Source organism: Misgurnus anguillicaudatus, chromosome 17, assembly GCF_027580225.2.
Source record: "Misgurnus anguillicaudatus chromosome 17, ASM2758022v2, whole genome shotgun sequence".
NCBI lineage: Eukaryota > Metazoa > Chordata > Actinopteri > Cypriniformes > Cobitidae > Misgurnus > Misgurnus anguillicaudatus.
This window is the reverse complement of record NC_073353.2, coordinates 14,708,519-14,724,966: the sequence shown is the minus strand read 5'-3', so window position 1 is coordinate 14,724,966 and position 16,448 is coordinate 14,708,519. Positions and strand designations below refer to the sequence as shown.

The 16,448-nt window shown below is 37.2% G+C and overlaps 1 protein-coding gene across 4 annotated transcripts in view; it reads right to left on the bottom strand.

Annotated features, from left to right (window-relative positions):
* The window catches only part of pard3bb (par-3 family cell polarity regulator beta b), a 441,444-nt gene that overhangs the window by 147,538 nt on the left and 277,458 nt on the right, over positions 1–16,448 (bottom strand). The window lies entirely within an intron of this gene.

Below are 16,448 nucleotides of genomic sequence, written 5' to 3'. Positions count from 1 at the left end.
TGAAACAGTAGCTCATTTGTCTCTGTGCTAATCAAAGGCAGTGGGTCAACAGAGACTACCAAACATCTTTCCAAAGCATTCTGGAAAGAAGACAAAGCGAAACATTAATAACATCTGAAAAGCCAAAGATGGATCTTCATAAGACTGGACATGTGTAAGCATGTAGAGTGTTTCTGCATGTATATTTGCGGTAGAGCATTCATGTGAAGTGTGTGTGTGTGTGTGTGTGTGATTGTAAATGCTCTCTCTCCTCTAATGAAAATGACTTTTTAAACATGCGTCTCCACAGGGAATGATGGATGAGAGCCCAAGCCTGAGACTCGATACTTCATCCATCAGAAGCGCCATCTCCTTTTCTTTTCTATCTATCTAATGCTCCATCTCTCTCTTTTCTATCTCCGCATACCTTCGTCAACCCCTCCCCATCTCCATGCATCTCCGACACCCAGTATCATTGGCTAAAGCGCTGCAGCTTCCAGAATGCATTCATGAATCAGGAAATCATCGTATCGACAGGTGGTGCGCCTCACTGGAATTCCAATCAGCCTGGCCCTCTGCCTGCACAGCCCGCTTTTTGTTTGGCTAATGGCCGTTTAAATGAAAGTGGAAGTGGGATCAGTCGTTTAATCTGTGTGGCCTCCAAACCGCCGGAGAAGACCAGACGAGATGAGTCCAGCCCGGGACGACTGCATGCTTTTTGCTCTCACGATTATGAGACAGGAAAATGTATGCACATATAATTTGGGATATGGAAAACAGTAGGAAAGAGAGAATAAGCAAGAGAGAGCGAGAGAAATGAGGAATGGGGTGTTGAGAGGTTGAAGAAAGATGAGGATACAGCTAGAGAGAGAGAGAGAGAGAGAGAGAGTCTTCATGGAAGATCACAACAGATGGCAACATGAAGTTTGATAAGAAAGAAAAGGAGGAATTAAAAGTGTGAGGCAGAATTATATCAGCAACTTCAGACACTTTTTGCACTTTATTTTGATCATGTTTGCAGGTTTTATTTTAAGAACTTATTTAGCAGAAAATAAAATTGAGAATTAAGTTCCTACGTGGTGATTTGACTACTGTACAATGTACAATGCAACATCTACATAGTGTGTATAAGATACAAATACTGCACCTGTAGGGGCCAACATCTGTTTACTTGTGATAAACGGTACTGTGTCTTGTGTCAGGATATTTTACGTGAACTATCATTTATCGCTTACTTATACCCAAAACAACTGCACTCAGTGTTTGCTCTATGACAAAATGTTCAATGTTCTCTCATTTGAAAATCGCTTTGGATACAAGCATCAGCTAAATAAATAAATGTAAAATAAAAATGGTCATCACTTGGCTTTATACAAGCTGAAATATTAGCAGTCCTGTTGGGCGGACAGCTCGTACCTCCATATTTTGTTTATCTTGTTGTGTATTTTTTTTCCCCAAAAATTATTATTATTATTGGTCATCCTTTGTGTCTATATGTGAGATTTGCTTATATTTACACTCATATTTAAACTCACAGTCAGTGAAAACTCATAACTCTATGCCACCTCTATGTTGAATTGTGCCGTACACATTTTGGACACATGCAGGTGTCTGACCTTACATAACGGCACAATATCAACACAGTGTTTAATAAATAATTTAGAAAATTATACAGTGTTTTTCTCCTCCTAGATCAAAACCGTAGTACATGAAATAGCTGTGAATAAGATCGGCTGTCCGATTCAGAATAGTGATCGGCCACGTATTTTTAGTGGAGATCGGCATTGATCGGAGCACCCCTAACCGGTAGGTGTCTATGCATTTAAAAAATTTGACAGGATTACAGCAGCGGCCCTGATTATGGCTCAGTGTGTCTAGAAAGCATGCACTAACCACCGGTCCACAGCCCTGTCAACTTTTGACACTTTAACTTTGAGAATTAGCTAAGAAGAACCTAAAAATATAAATTATTTCCAACCAAGGACTAATCCTGAAGTTTTGCTCGACAAAACCAAAGAGAACCATTCTATAATTGGACCTACAAGCATACAGAGGAGTAGTGGATCATAAGAAAATGTTCATTAAAGAAGAGTATGGAGATACAGCGAGTGGGTGAGCTTTACTGCAGCTCAGAGCTGGATTTGTAAGAGAGGAGGTTTATAAATAGCGGGTCGCTGATGTACCAGCCAGTGTGACTGAAATGCTCTCCGTGCGAGTGCTGTTCGTGTCACAAACCTAATTACCTCTGTCCCATGGCCGGGTGATAGAATTAAGCGGCTTTTGAGAGTGCTGCTCTCAGAAGGTCTACAAAACACTTTTTTGCTCAAAGGATCGGATCTAAATGTGTCTCGGGATGCTGGCTTGCCTTAATCAAACCCACATAAATGGGGGAAAGAGGGAGGGGCCTTTTGCAGTAGTGGGTGTGGCCTTTAATTGAATTTGTTTACAAAATATAACAACTATTAATGTTTATGCCTGTTGCCTTAGGGCATTGCCAAAATGTCTGCCAAGTGATGTACTGTAGACAATAATCTTTTGATGTAGAGGTTAGAAAAAGAGATGAAGAAAAAAGTATTTGAAAGGTTAACTGTGTCAGTGTCAATATTGTCTCCTGTCTCATTCAGAAACGCTTCACTTTTTTTATACGTGCAAGGTTCAGCAAATATCTATCTGTAAGTTGCCTTTCTATATGACTTACAAACCTGCAACTGTCAATCATACTAAACAAGAAGAGAAGATAGACATACATGTATCACTTACAGACACTCAAGAAAACAGACTGTAAAACCTGTTCTCCGCCCCCTCCCCACCCATGCATTTTTGGCATCCATCACCATGGAGCAGGTATTAAAAACCTTTAATCTTGGCCTGTTATGATATTTTCGCTACAGGAGATGTATGGCTTTGATAATTGCCTACGGCAGACTTTTAAAAGGCATCTCATAATTACAGATCACCTTTATTGGGTTAGCGTGGGTACAGGGGCGTAGCAGAGGTCGCTGGCTTTCTGAGAGTGATGGTTATGGGCGGGGGTCTGTCACTTTTTGAGTAAAGGGTGATGGATGGTCACTTACATTGGTAACCAGCGCGCGCCATTAAACCGCACCTTCATACCAACATAGAACAGAGAAACCCGCCTAGCCACAGAGCCTTCATCTTACTTTGATGTAATAAAGATCGTATCGATCAATCAGAAACTCATTACAATCTTGGTCGGTGTAGGCAGGTATGCTTTCGAATGGGTGTGTGGATGTGCGAGCATGAACGTTCGGCTAGATGTGTGTGCCCATGTGGTGGTCCTGACTGAACACGACATGGAGAAAGACAGATGACTGGATTCCCGGCTGAAAAAAATCAATCTCTCTTTAATAAAAAGCTTCATTTAGATTATTCTTCAGGACAATGGGGTGGTTTCCCAGACAGGGATTACCTTAAAGGTCCTGTTCTTTCTGTGTTTTTGAAGCACTGCACTACATCAAAAATGGGGGAGCTGCCAACAGAGACAAGCGAATAAAAGTTATGCAACATAAGAAGTGGCTGTATCACAAACACACCTGGGGAAAATGTGCTAACGCGCCGAGAAACAAACAGATGGCGTTCTGCAGCTCAAATTAATCTATCAATTCCAATCAGCTAAATATGGCAGCTTTCAACTTGAATCAAAAACAAACTCCCTCCCCTCCCTACCTTGTTCTCTCTCTCTATTTCTTTTATTGCAATGCGCATGTGTCATATGAGAGAGAGAGAGACTAGCGAGTTGAGTTTTTAAAGTCACAATTACACAAGAGAGACATCAGACAATGAACAAAAGCAGCCAGCAGTCTCATCACTGCTAAACTTCAGGCAATTTATGAACAACTAGGGTACCAGACAGTGCCGTACAATTAATCGAAATACAATTCAAATCCAGTGGCGGCCAGTGACTTCTTTTTCGAGGGCGCATGATGCGAAGCTCGTCACAGCATGTATGTAGCCCGTCACATGTGTGGCTCGTCATATCAAAATATGTGTTTGGCGCATAATGTAAACTTATTTGCATAATGTGTGATGTCAAAATACGATCCTGCTGCAGATGCATCTAGAGGGTTTATGATAAAAGAGACGCTCGCATTTGTATATCACAAACCCTTTTGACGTGTTGACAAGAGGCATAATGCACATGGTTCACATGACGCAACAAACACATATTTTGAAATGAGTAGCAACACACGGCACTCCGAACACATATTTTGAATTCGCAACCCTTTGGAAGAGAAGTTACCAGCCGCCACTGTTCAAATCTTAAAATGGCAAAGTATGATTACAAAAGACTGATTTACTTAAATAAATACATACTATAGTTCTGTGTATGTTAAATGCTTTATGATAAAGGACCTGTGTTTTCTTACTGTACATACTTCAAGCAGACGTTGGGCTTTTCAGTGGTTATCACAAAGTTCACAATGTGTGACCATGTGTGTTTGCTTTTAACATGCACTGAAATCTTAGCACGCAAGGGTCATTGCACTTTTTATATTAACCTAATTTAAACAATTTTTGACTGCTGTAATTTCCTATAAAAATCTAATGTGATACGGGTTTGCAGCATTTTCAAAAGCATATTAATGAGCTATTGTGAACAATACAAAAAAGAAAATCCTTTAAAAACAAAGTACATCCAAAGGACTACTTATATATTGTATTGTTAAATATATACAGCATATTAAAATATTATTCTAAAATCATTAATGTCATTGCCCTAACTGTAGCCAGAGCTTCTCAACACCCAAATAAAGGATGTGAGGAATTTCTCACGACTGAGAAAGTTAACCCATAATTTGGATTAAATTTCATAGGCCTAAACTAATGATCTCATGTAGTTCATTTTAACAGGTTTTGAGAGCTGTGATGGACAGCTCAAGATGCTGGAATAAGTCCAAGCTCCCTGTGACCCTGCAGTGCAGAAGCGAGAATAAACTCAAGTTTTTAAAGATTTCCATTAACTTTATCACTTTTTTACAGATTTAAGGTAATAAATATATAATATATTTGCATGCCTAATCTGCGATAAAATGCATGCATTCAGGTGAAGATAAATTTGCAGTGGATGTGCATCAAGACATCTGGTCAATTACATGATCATTTACATGGCCAGGATACTTGGTTTACAAGTATATTTATATGTAATACTGTTGTGTAACTAAGAACATTTTAAATTTTATTTAACACTTGTTGCGGCTGATAAAAGACATTTTAAACGTTTTCGTAATTTTCTTCTGTTTACATCAGCTCCCACTCGCTGTAGAAGAGCAATGATTGTCCTCATATATATATTTCTCATCATATTAGTTATTACGATGTCAATGTTTAAAATATGCGCAAAGAAAGACACTTCACTGATGCAGAATAAACGCAAAGCGCATGACCTTACGGTGCTTTCAGAGCCCCCCCCCAAAAAAAGTGTAAAATGACTTTTGTTGTGATCCCTTTTATATACTCAGAGATCTGGATCCGGACGGCAATTTAATTACCAGTTAATACAAAATAAAAAAACAGTAGGCAATTCAGACCTACATTTTTTTTCCAAATAGGGCTTTATACTACAAACTATATATTCTACAGTACACAGGACTTTTCTTTTTTTTTGTCAGTCGATCCCCTTTTGGCCTTTTGAATTATTTACTTGAAGTACCCCCTGAGAATTAATGTGAATATTTCAATAATTAAATAGTACATTTGCATGTTAAACTTCAAAAACAATATTTCATCCGTTTTAAAGACTTCATCAGTAGTATTTCCATAGTTATTGTCATTATTACTGGTTATTGGACCTTTATCTGGTCATTTTCTTTTATTGGTACAAACATACACTGTCCATTTTGCACAAGTTTTCAGTTTTCTAAAATTTTGTAGTGTTGTGTAATTGTCAGATAACATGCAGATTAAACAAATAAAATGTAGATTTTTGTTAGTACGTGCTTAATTTTTTAAATTATTTATTTACATTTTATGATTTCATAGGTTTTTTTCAGAAACTCACAAATCCCCTGCAATTCCCCCACTCACCACCAGGGCTTTGTGAACAGCAGGTTGGTTAACCCTGCCCTGACCCAACCCTTAAAGGAGTCATAATCCGATTTCATGTTTTCCTTTGTCTTTAGACTGTTAAAAACTGATTGTCCAAATAAAAAATTTGTAAAGTTACAAAAATTTAAATTTCAAACCCAAAGAGATCTTTTTAAAAGTGAAACCTTATCCACGCCCTCCTAAAACGCCTCGTTCACACACACCCCTGCAGCTGGACGACATACTAGTTGGAACATTTGCATAACACCGCCTTAATGTATACGCAAAGAAAGAAGATACTAGTACTTTCATTCACCCTGTATGTGTATAAAAATGTATAAAAACCTCTGCTCCGGAAGGAGACAGCTCAAATTTACAAGCCTGATTTTTGTTAAAGAAGAATTTCTGGGAAAAGTCCCAGTTCCTGAGTGATTTATGGAAAGGAGGAAAACCACTGAATGAGAGCAAAGGACAGAGAAAGAGTTTTAGACAGTAAGCATTTATCGGTCTTTCACTCTTCACTCAACACCTGTGTGTGTGTGTGTGCGCGCGCATGTGTGTGTGTGTGTTTTCATGACTCAGTCTTTGTGCAATCTGAGGGTGATGGAGGTGAGCAGACACAAACACAGACTATTGAAAGAGCTTTATCGGCATCAGCACCCATGCCCTCAATACAGTTTTACACTTAAAACCAAACAGCGAATTTTTGACACTTACATACTTTGTATGTGGAAGAACAAACAAACGCATCATAGCATAAACATGTGAAACGAACTCCCCCGTCTACAATGCAAATAACATGCGCACAGCCGCATCCAGCCCATTTATTTCCACTAAATTTTATAGTCTGTTTCTGTTTGCGCTCCTGGCATGGAAGCTAAAACCTCAGCGCTTTTCTTCTGTCTGGATATGTTAGGAAAACAAAAGGAAACACATCTGCGAGCTCCCGCCCGGGTCTTGTCAGCAATTTTTTACTCTCCTGAAATAAATGATCGAATACAAGTTTCTACTGCTAAATGATTCACGATAAACCTCTGGAATGCTGCTTCGGGTGGCTAGTGCTACACGCCCAACAATATGAATAGTCAAGTAAGTATCGACCAATCACAGCGGAGAAAGAAATTCATATTAAACCAATCATATCCCTTTTAAATCCCATTAATAAAAACAGACATAAGTGTGGATTTTGGGTATTCCCAAAGCTACACACAAACAAATGAACCGATATTTACTCATATGATGTATCAGCATCACAAGTGGGAGGCCTGGAGTTACGGCATGTGTTATTTGAGCATGACAGCAGTTTTTGCGTATGTAGCTCATTAGCAAACCGACAAGGCACGTTCTGAAAGCAAGAACGCGGGGTCGTGCCGCACACAGATTGTAATCTGCATCGTGTGAGCATCTCCAACATCTGCTTTTAATTTCTACTGTCTAACACGGTCGCTCGAGCCTTACTGCATACCGCTGTTTGACATTGGAGGCATTTTAATCTAAAGATGATCAGCAGACAAGGGCAACCGTGTATTAGGAACGTATCCTCTACCAAGAAACAAATTGCTACGGTCCAATCAGATGCTAGAATCAATGACTTTGGTTTAGAGAGGTGGGAATCATATTTACGGTTGCTGCTGACTGGCGTGGTGACCTTCCACGTCTTTCCACGACTTACAGGGCTTTCTGAGTAGTTTAGCCATAAGCGTTTCAGACAGAGATGGACGATGAGTCGAACTCACGGGTGCGAATATTGTGTTTAGTCTTGCCTTGAGCAGATATTGGATATTACTTCAATACACACCGCTGTGTAAAAAAAATGCCTGGTACGGAGCAGCAAATTCACACCTCTTCATTTCAAAAGGAGTTTTTTACTTTATAATTATACAGATATGTAAGATATGAGAATAAATTTGTAATTGTTTATTGAACATCACATTCTCCTTTTCATAAATATCAGCTGACGTCACTCACTTTTCTTCCGCCATTTTGAGTACCTGAAGTGGTCGAAAAAGAACTAGAAGCTATGCCTTCAATGTTGTGAGCATCAAAATTGCTATTTTTACAACACTAAGAAGGCTCAACACAACATGATACATTGCTCGAAGTATCACCTGTGGCACTACACGTGAACTCGAGCATTAAGAACATTGTTTGAGTACACAGAGTTTACTAAAAAGAAGGTTTTGAACAACTGACTTTGGTTGTTTTTGCCAGTCAAGATGTATCGATCTCCGAATGTGACGTAAGGAGGGAGGAGAGTTAAAATGTATAGCTCCTAAAGCATAGTTCCATATAAATGCACGGATAATTCGTTGTTTTGTCGCAAGTGAAAAACAATATTGACCTTCTAGTTGAAAAGGGAGCTTCATATGAGATTCATTCATACGCATTCGGAAATTGATTCTTTATGTCTGACAAAGATGGCGAGCGGATGCCAAAACAACCAAAGTCAGTTGTTTAAAACCTTCTTTTTAGTAAACTCTGTGTACACAAACAATGTTCTTAATGCTCGAGTTCATGTGTAGAGATCCAAGTGATACTTCGAGCAAAGTTTCATGTTGTGCCGTGCTTTCTTAGTGTTGTTAAAATAGTGGTAGTTTGGTAGCAGCGGACAGCGGCTGGAAGAACGCATCAGGGATCGAGTAGGCATTACACCCTAACAAAGATATTTCTTTTTTAAGTAGCGTCTCTTTTCATGACAGTCAAAATGCGAAATGTTGTCTTCGTAGCCATTTCCCTTATCCATAAGAATCATAGACAGTAAAAGATAAGAAATTCGTAAATTGTAGCAAGCTAGCCAATGCTTGTCAGTAGCCTACTGGTACTCGGTAGGTACTCAAGATGGCGGCAGGCAACTGGAATGACGTAAAAGGTCACATGACTGATATTTATGAATAGTGACTGTCGACTCTCATTCAAGCACTGCATATTTAAACTTGCCGCACTATGACACGTCACACCTGGTTTGATGTCATAACAAAAAAGATCCAAAATAAAGAAAGTAACTCATACAGGGTGGCTCTGGGAAACCATCATATGACTGTGCAATTGTACAGGCATTAAAAGTCCATATGATTTATTTCATACTGAACAACAATGTCCTTTCAGCACTAATCTTTCAGACAGCATATATCTCATAAACTCTGTGTGAAACACATTGTGACTTGGCTTGGTTTGTCTGGCATATTAAAATAATAAGAACGAGCACACACTATGTTTTTGCACAAGGTATTCCCTGGTTTTGGCAACACAGGAGTTTTCCATGGCTTGAGAAGGAAAGTTGGAGTGTTTGTTCTGGAAAGAAGGTGCTGTGGTATCGGGGTGTGGAGGGACCTGCGGTCTGTGTATATAGGCCAAAGGAGAAGAAAAGATTTCCCAGAGTGCTTTGCTCGCACAGCTTTTCCCTGTACTGCTGGCAAGAGAGCTCATCTGCCTAAGATGCACACACATATAAATACACTGAGAGTCGGCTAATAGGAAGCAAAGCTCAGATATGCGGCTCGAGAGCGGAGCTTTAAAGAGAAAGAAATCTCATGGTCCTTCTCTCCACTCTTTCATCTGCACTTCACTGCAATTAAGGAGGAAGAACCAAGTGGCCACTCAGAGGAAGTGGATTCGACTCCCTTCATACACTCAGACCCAGACGAAGAGAGAAAGAGAGAAATGAAGTGTGTGAGAAAAGAGAGCTGCCATCCAGGGAAATGTCTAAATACCCACCTGTCAAAAAAAAACACACATCCAAGTTTATGGTTTTGTATATGTGAAATGAACCGTGACTGAGCTTGAACGCTGGCAACTTCACGTGTCAGAAGGAAAATTGCTACTTACAAACCTGCACGAGAAACGTGACTCAGTTGATTCTAATACATTAGCATGTTGTTAAAGGCCTTTATCACTTAAAACTAATATCAAAATAGCATATGTAAAATGGCTATACTGTAGGGTTACTCGTCACGCTTGCCTCATTAGTGTACGTAATACATGAATATCCAAATGAGTTCCAGCCTTTACTAAATCACACCAGCTCGGACCATACAGTAGATGTTTGTATATAGATGGCCAATTCTGCAGTTCTAAACACGTAGCTGCTAAGACCATAAGTGACTTCTGCATTTGCAGCATGTATTTTTTTTTTGTTAACAGGTCACGTGATAGGTTACATTATTATAGGTATACATTACAGTATGTATTTTGATAGGTACAATTGTAATGTAATGTAATTGATTATTGTATAAATTGTCTATACTGGATTCTTGACTGTTCATGCAATTGTTTAAAAAATGTATGTTTTATGTGATTTTTTTATAAAATGTTTGTATATGAACACTTTGGGATGTATATGTGTTTTTTAAAATACTTAGCATTGGTTAAAGGGCAAAAAAAACGTTATTTTGTGTATTTGGTATAATACAATGTGTTTGCATGGTTTTTATAGCTCCAGATTTCACTCTCTTCCTGAAATGCATTGATTCATGTACAAAACTCATAGATTTGAAAAGCGCTGTGTCCCTGATTGGCCAGCTAATCTGTACTTTGTGATTGGCCTAAATACCTCTGACGTCAGCCAGAAATGTGACGCTCCTTACCATGAAAGAATCGCTCACAATGCAATGCTTACAGTAGTTAGCTTACAGGCTGTGAGTCCTAAGCGGTAGGAATTATGATAATGTCGGTCTTTACTACATCACCAATCCCAGGAAGTAAACTGTTGCCTACAATCTGTGTATTTGTTGTAGTCCAAGAAAAGAGGAAATGTAATAGCGTGAATCGGATAATTTTGCTGATTCCACTGAATGAGTTAATGCACTAAAGATTAACACATTGTTTTAGTAAATGTCCTTGCTTTTCCAAGCTTCCAAGTAGAAAACGGGGATCAGGGAATAACCGGAAGCTAGTTGTAACTGTTTATAAAGTTTGAAATCTGGAAATTTTTCTTACAAAATTGCATCGATTACCCACAGAAGAACTTTATTAACCACTTGGAGCCATGTGGATTACCTCTGTGATGGATGAATGCACTTTGTTGGGTTTAAAGTCAGAAGTTGTTCCCTAATCCCCGTTTTCTACCATTATTAGGCGTAGAAGAGCAAGGACATTTACAAAAATAACTCCAAATGTGTTCGCCGGAAAGATGATGGACAAACAGTACTATGCAAAAGTCTTAGGCCACCATCACCAGCTTTGTTGTTTTAGCAAAGTTTTAATGTCAATTCATATTTATTTTTCAGATACAAACAGAAAATACAGGAAATATGTACACAAAATTAAAAACAAAAAATTTTCAGGACTAAATGTCTTCTTCAGGTCAGTATTTAGTGTGACCTCTCTTGGCACGAAACACATCTTGAGCTTTTTTGAGGAGACTGAAGTCCTGAAGTCATTCGATTAGAATTACAAATTAGGATTTAATTTCATTTATGTTTAAGAGATCCTGCAGCTGCCTGCTATTGTTCAAGGGGGGTTTGCCCTAGATACTTGACACTTCAGCTTATGCTTTTATACCGTTTTTAATACTACATACACATTTCCTGGATTTTCTGATTGTATTCTAATAAAGAGACTGAGAATTTTTATATACACTGCAAAAAATGTTTTCAAGAAAAAAAAAATGTTGTCTTGTTTTCAGTAGAAATGTCTAGAAATTCTTAATTTAGGTTGCTTTTTCTTCATGAGCAAAATGACCCAGGAAAATAAGTCTAGTTTTTAGACCAAAAATATCAAATTTATTTGATTTTGTGCATAAAACAAGCAACAAATCTGGCAATGTGGTAAGCAAAAAAATCTTGAATATTTTTCTTAAACACTAAATTCAAGAAAAAAATCACTTTTTTCGCTTACCTCATTAGCAGATTTTTTTGCTTGTTCTTGCACAAAATCACTTAAATTTGATATTTTTAGTCTAAAAAGTAGACTTATTTTCTTGGGTCGTTTTACTCATCAAGAAAAAGCATCTTAATTTAAGATTTTTTTAGATATTTTTAATGAAAACAAGACAAAAATACTAAGATTTTTTTTTCTTGAAAATCATTTTTTGCAGGGTATGATCACTATTCAATTGCAAAAACAACACATTTAATGGTAGTGGTGGCCTAAGTATGCTACTGTTTGTATCTTGGATTGCTTGAGGGTGAGTAAATCAAAAAGGGTAATTTTGATATTTGGTTAAAGTATCCCTTTAATAATTTTTTTATTCACTGAACTACGTCTTTCTCCCAAAATTAATGAAACAAATGCATATTTAAACTTGACACTTGTAAAACCAAATGCGCTTTTTCCAGGTCATGGTAATACATTCTGGGATTGCATTTTTTGTTATTGGCACAAATGATTTTGCCAAAGCGTGGTATCACAAAAGACTTTTTAAACAGCTTTGTATTAAAACAAGCATAAAGAAAAAGCTTATCTAGACAAGTGTACGGATGCAGACAGTTGAACACCAAAAATAATCAAACAGAAAAAAACATCTATACATGCTGCATCAACACGTTTCAGATTCACTGTGAGGCACCGAGTTTAAGTTTGTTTATTGGTGTGTGTGGCAAAGGCTGCAGTAAGACATATGGGATAATAATGGCTACCATCCTATATGTTATACAATTTTGGCGCTGAATAAGCACAGGGAATTACAACATGTGAAGAGAAAATATTCTTATTGTATTCGACTGTGTGCCACATCTGGCGGCTGGATGCAGATTATTGCCCCTAGCTGCTCGGCCAGAGAGAGTTATGGGAGCTCTCGCAGCCGGAGGTGTAACACAATTTTGATGGGAATTGGATTCCGAGGCAAGGAATCACGTGTGGGTGGAACCAGGCCTGCCAAGAAAGGCAGAGGCAAAGAAACGTGAAGGAATATGAGGAGTGATGGAGGGAGAGAAAAAGCAGGCGGGAGAACAGGAACCCAGCGCCGAGAAGGTTTTAGGGAGATTAAAAGCCCAGAGCAAGGGCTCTTAAGACCATCCTGCTAATTAAATATGTCAAAGCTCATAAAGACGCATTGGGGCTTTTTCCCAAAGCCAAGCTTTACCAAACCCACCTAGTCAGCAAAGCCTTCACATCTTGTCAATAAACATTAGTCTGGGCATCAGTAAAACATCCACAAAATGGATTGGTTTATTAAACGTATTTCCAACCCCTTTTATTACTACAGCCTAAGCACAGAAAAAAACTGTACGGTACATGCCAAAAGTGAGTCGATGCCTGGATTTTACAGCACATGCTGCAAGAAAAACCACAGACATGTGAACAGACAATAAAGAACACGGAGAACAGAAAATAACTAACCCCACAAGAACAAAGGAACATTATGCATTATTATGACTATTAATGTAGTTGAATATTTAATAGGAAGTCATGGAATACAACAACATCAGACCACTTGAGCTCAGAATACAAACTTGAGCTCAAATCATACAGCGTCTTTATGTCGACATGCAATTTTGATTAATATGAGACGGAAGATTAACATAAAATGGTGAAGAATCACTTTACACACTGCAAAAAAAAATTCAAGAAAAAAATATTTTGCCTTGTTTTCAGTAAAAATATCAAAAAAATTGTAAAAAAGCAAGCAAAAAAATCTGCCAATGGGGTAAGCAAAAAAATCTTAAAAATTGCTTTCAACACAAAATTTAAGAAAAATTTGCTTACCCCACTGGCAGATTTTTTTGCTTGTTTTATGCAAAAAGTCTTACATTTTTTGATTAGCAAAATGATGTGGAAAATAAGTCTAGTTTTTAGACTAATAAAAATAAACTTAAGCGAATTAGTGCTTAAAACAAGCAAAAAAATCTGCCAATGGGGTAAGAAAAAATATCTTGAAATAAGTTTGCATTTTCTTAAACACTTAATTCAAGAAAAATTTTCTTACCCCATTGGCAGATTTTTTTGCTAGTTTTGGACACAAACTCAATTTAATTTTATATTTTTTTGTCTAATAACAAGACTTATTTTCATTTTGTTTATCAAGAAAATACATCTTCATTTAAGTATTTTTTTATATTTTTACTGAAAACAAGACAAAAATACTAAGTAAAAAAGTCATTTTTTGCAGTGTAAATGTACACCATGGTTTTTGTGTGCTCTTGCTGGAGGTTCAGGCAAATTCATCTGAAGCAAGGAAGTCGCATCACTCCGCCGCAATACTTGCAAAGTCCATCTCCCCGAGGATTCCGATTAACAATTGGCCTTTTTACTTGGAGGCGGGACTAGAGCAGCTATTTTAACCATTGCGATCTCCCCCATTCATATTAATACAAGTGACGCATCTTGTTAATATTAAATATCTTTGTCTGAAGTCAGTGTATCATCGTAATAACAAAGACAAAAATAAACAAACAAATAAATAACCAGATGTATAGGGGTGATTCTCACGAAACCATTGAAACACCACGGCACTAATGATTTTAGCTTTAAAAGTGTAATATAGTAACATTAAAAAGCATCAGAATTAACACAATACTGTGTTCTACCTTGCACAATGTGTGATTTCAACATAAGAATTTATAATTGGAAATTTTATCTCATTTTCTGCAGAAATTCTCATTACCGCAATGTGTCCGGCTGTGTTTGAACATGCGTTATGTTGTAATTTAATCAAATCAACACAAAAATATTAAGAATTAAGAAAAAAAATAAATGGATGTTTTGCTAGACTACTTTAGATGACAGAAAAAATATTTACTGAATATTCATGTATAATAATAATAAGGAAAAATTAGGAAAATTATGTGTCCATGCCTGATGTTCTCATCCTCCGCAACACTTTTTGAGAACAGTTTAAGCACACATACAGAATTTTAATAAAGTTTGATTTTAAGTGACCAAGCACATGGACCAGTTACTTCAAGATGGCTACCAGGTAAGATCTTTTTTTTACAGTTAATTTGAAATATTGTCTTGTCAGAATGCTTACACGACATTTTAATTATCATTACCGCAACAGATGCTTATTAAATGTTAATTTAATTAATAGAAGCATAATACTTTGATTTTAAATGCATGTGCAGAATCTCCAAATTATGTTCTTTCAGGTTTGTCATGTCATTTTGAAAATATGTCAGTGTTGATGTTTTCTGACTGTTGCGGTAATGAGATTTTTTAGGACAAATTTTTTAAATTATGTTACAAAAAGTGTTAAATGATAAGTACAAGTTTTTAAATTAATGTTCCCATTTACTCCAGACTTTGTTTTTCAATGTCTGGTGTGAAAAAAAGTAAATTTAAGCAATTTTTACATTTTCATGCTTGACATTTTTAAAACCAAGTTTTCGTGAGAATCACCCATAGACGGTTTCAGAAGAAACAACATAAACAAGCGGCTTTTGTAAAACAAATGTATCTTCCGGTAAACTCTGCAAAGATTTGTAGAAGAATTTTAATATATTTTCTTAACTATTTGTTGTGACAAGTGTGTTAAAAATAGTGAAGTCAGTGTATCATCAAAGATTTATGCTAATCATTCTAACAAACAAACAAAGTGTAAATAATAAATAAATAAAAGATAAAAAAGAATAAACAAAAATGTACATGATAAAGTTTTCATTAATAAAGTGTGTCACACCAAAGATATTTTACCTGGGAAAAATAACTCCTATTGCTATGAATAGGGGAGATTGCAACAGTCAATATGGCCGCTCTACCAAAAGAAGTCCTGCCTTCCAGTAAAAATAGTCAATCGTCAACCCTGGTGGAGGGGCTCTTTACAGACTGGCCAGTTCTTTGCGACAGTCCCTGGCGATTGTTTGCACATGCGTAGAATGTAACAGGTCTTGCTTTACCTAAAGGTCTTGCAAACATGGCGACGCAGTGACGTGACTTCCTTAACAAGACTTTGGTTAAACATTTTCTGCATGTGCATATTTGGACAGCTGCTTTGCAATAACGCAATATTGTAAAAAGCACTATAGAAATAAACTTAATTGACAACTTTACACCTGTAAAACAAATACAAATATTTCTTTCTTATACTATAGGTCTAAATATGTGTGGACACACATGGATCACATCCATACAGTATGTGTTTGTTGAATTTCTCAAAAAACAGCTATAACAGCTCTCACTGTTTGGGAAGATTTACTAATAAATGTTAGACCACCATTTTGCTTTTGTTCAGACACAAAAGCATCAGGTGGGTTAAGCACTGGTGCTGTGTAAACAGGTCTGGCTCATGGTCGGTGCTCCAGTCGATACTCAAGGTGTTAAGGCCTGGGCTTTTGTGCCGGCCAGCTAGGTTTTTCCTCACCAAAGCCAGCAAATAATTTCTTTATCGAGCTCACACTGTGCAAAGGGGCATGGTCATGCTGAAACAGAGTAGCATGCAACATTTTACTGCAAATATTTGTCTAAGGAGATTGCATGGTTGATTTTTTGCACCTGTTAGTAGCCAAAATATCCAACCTCCTTAATTAAAAATAAATCCCACATACTGT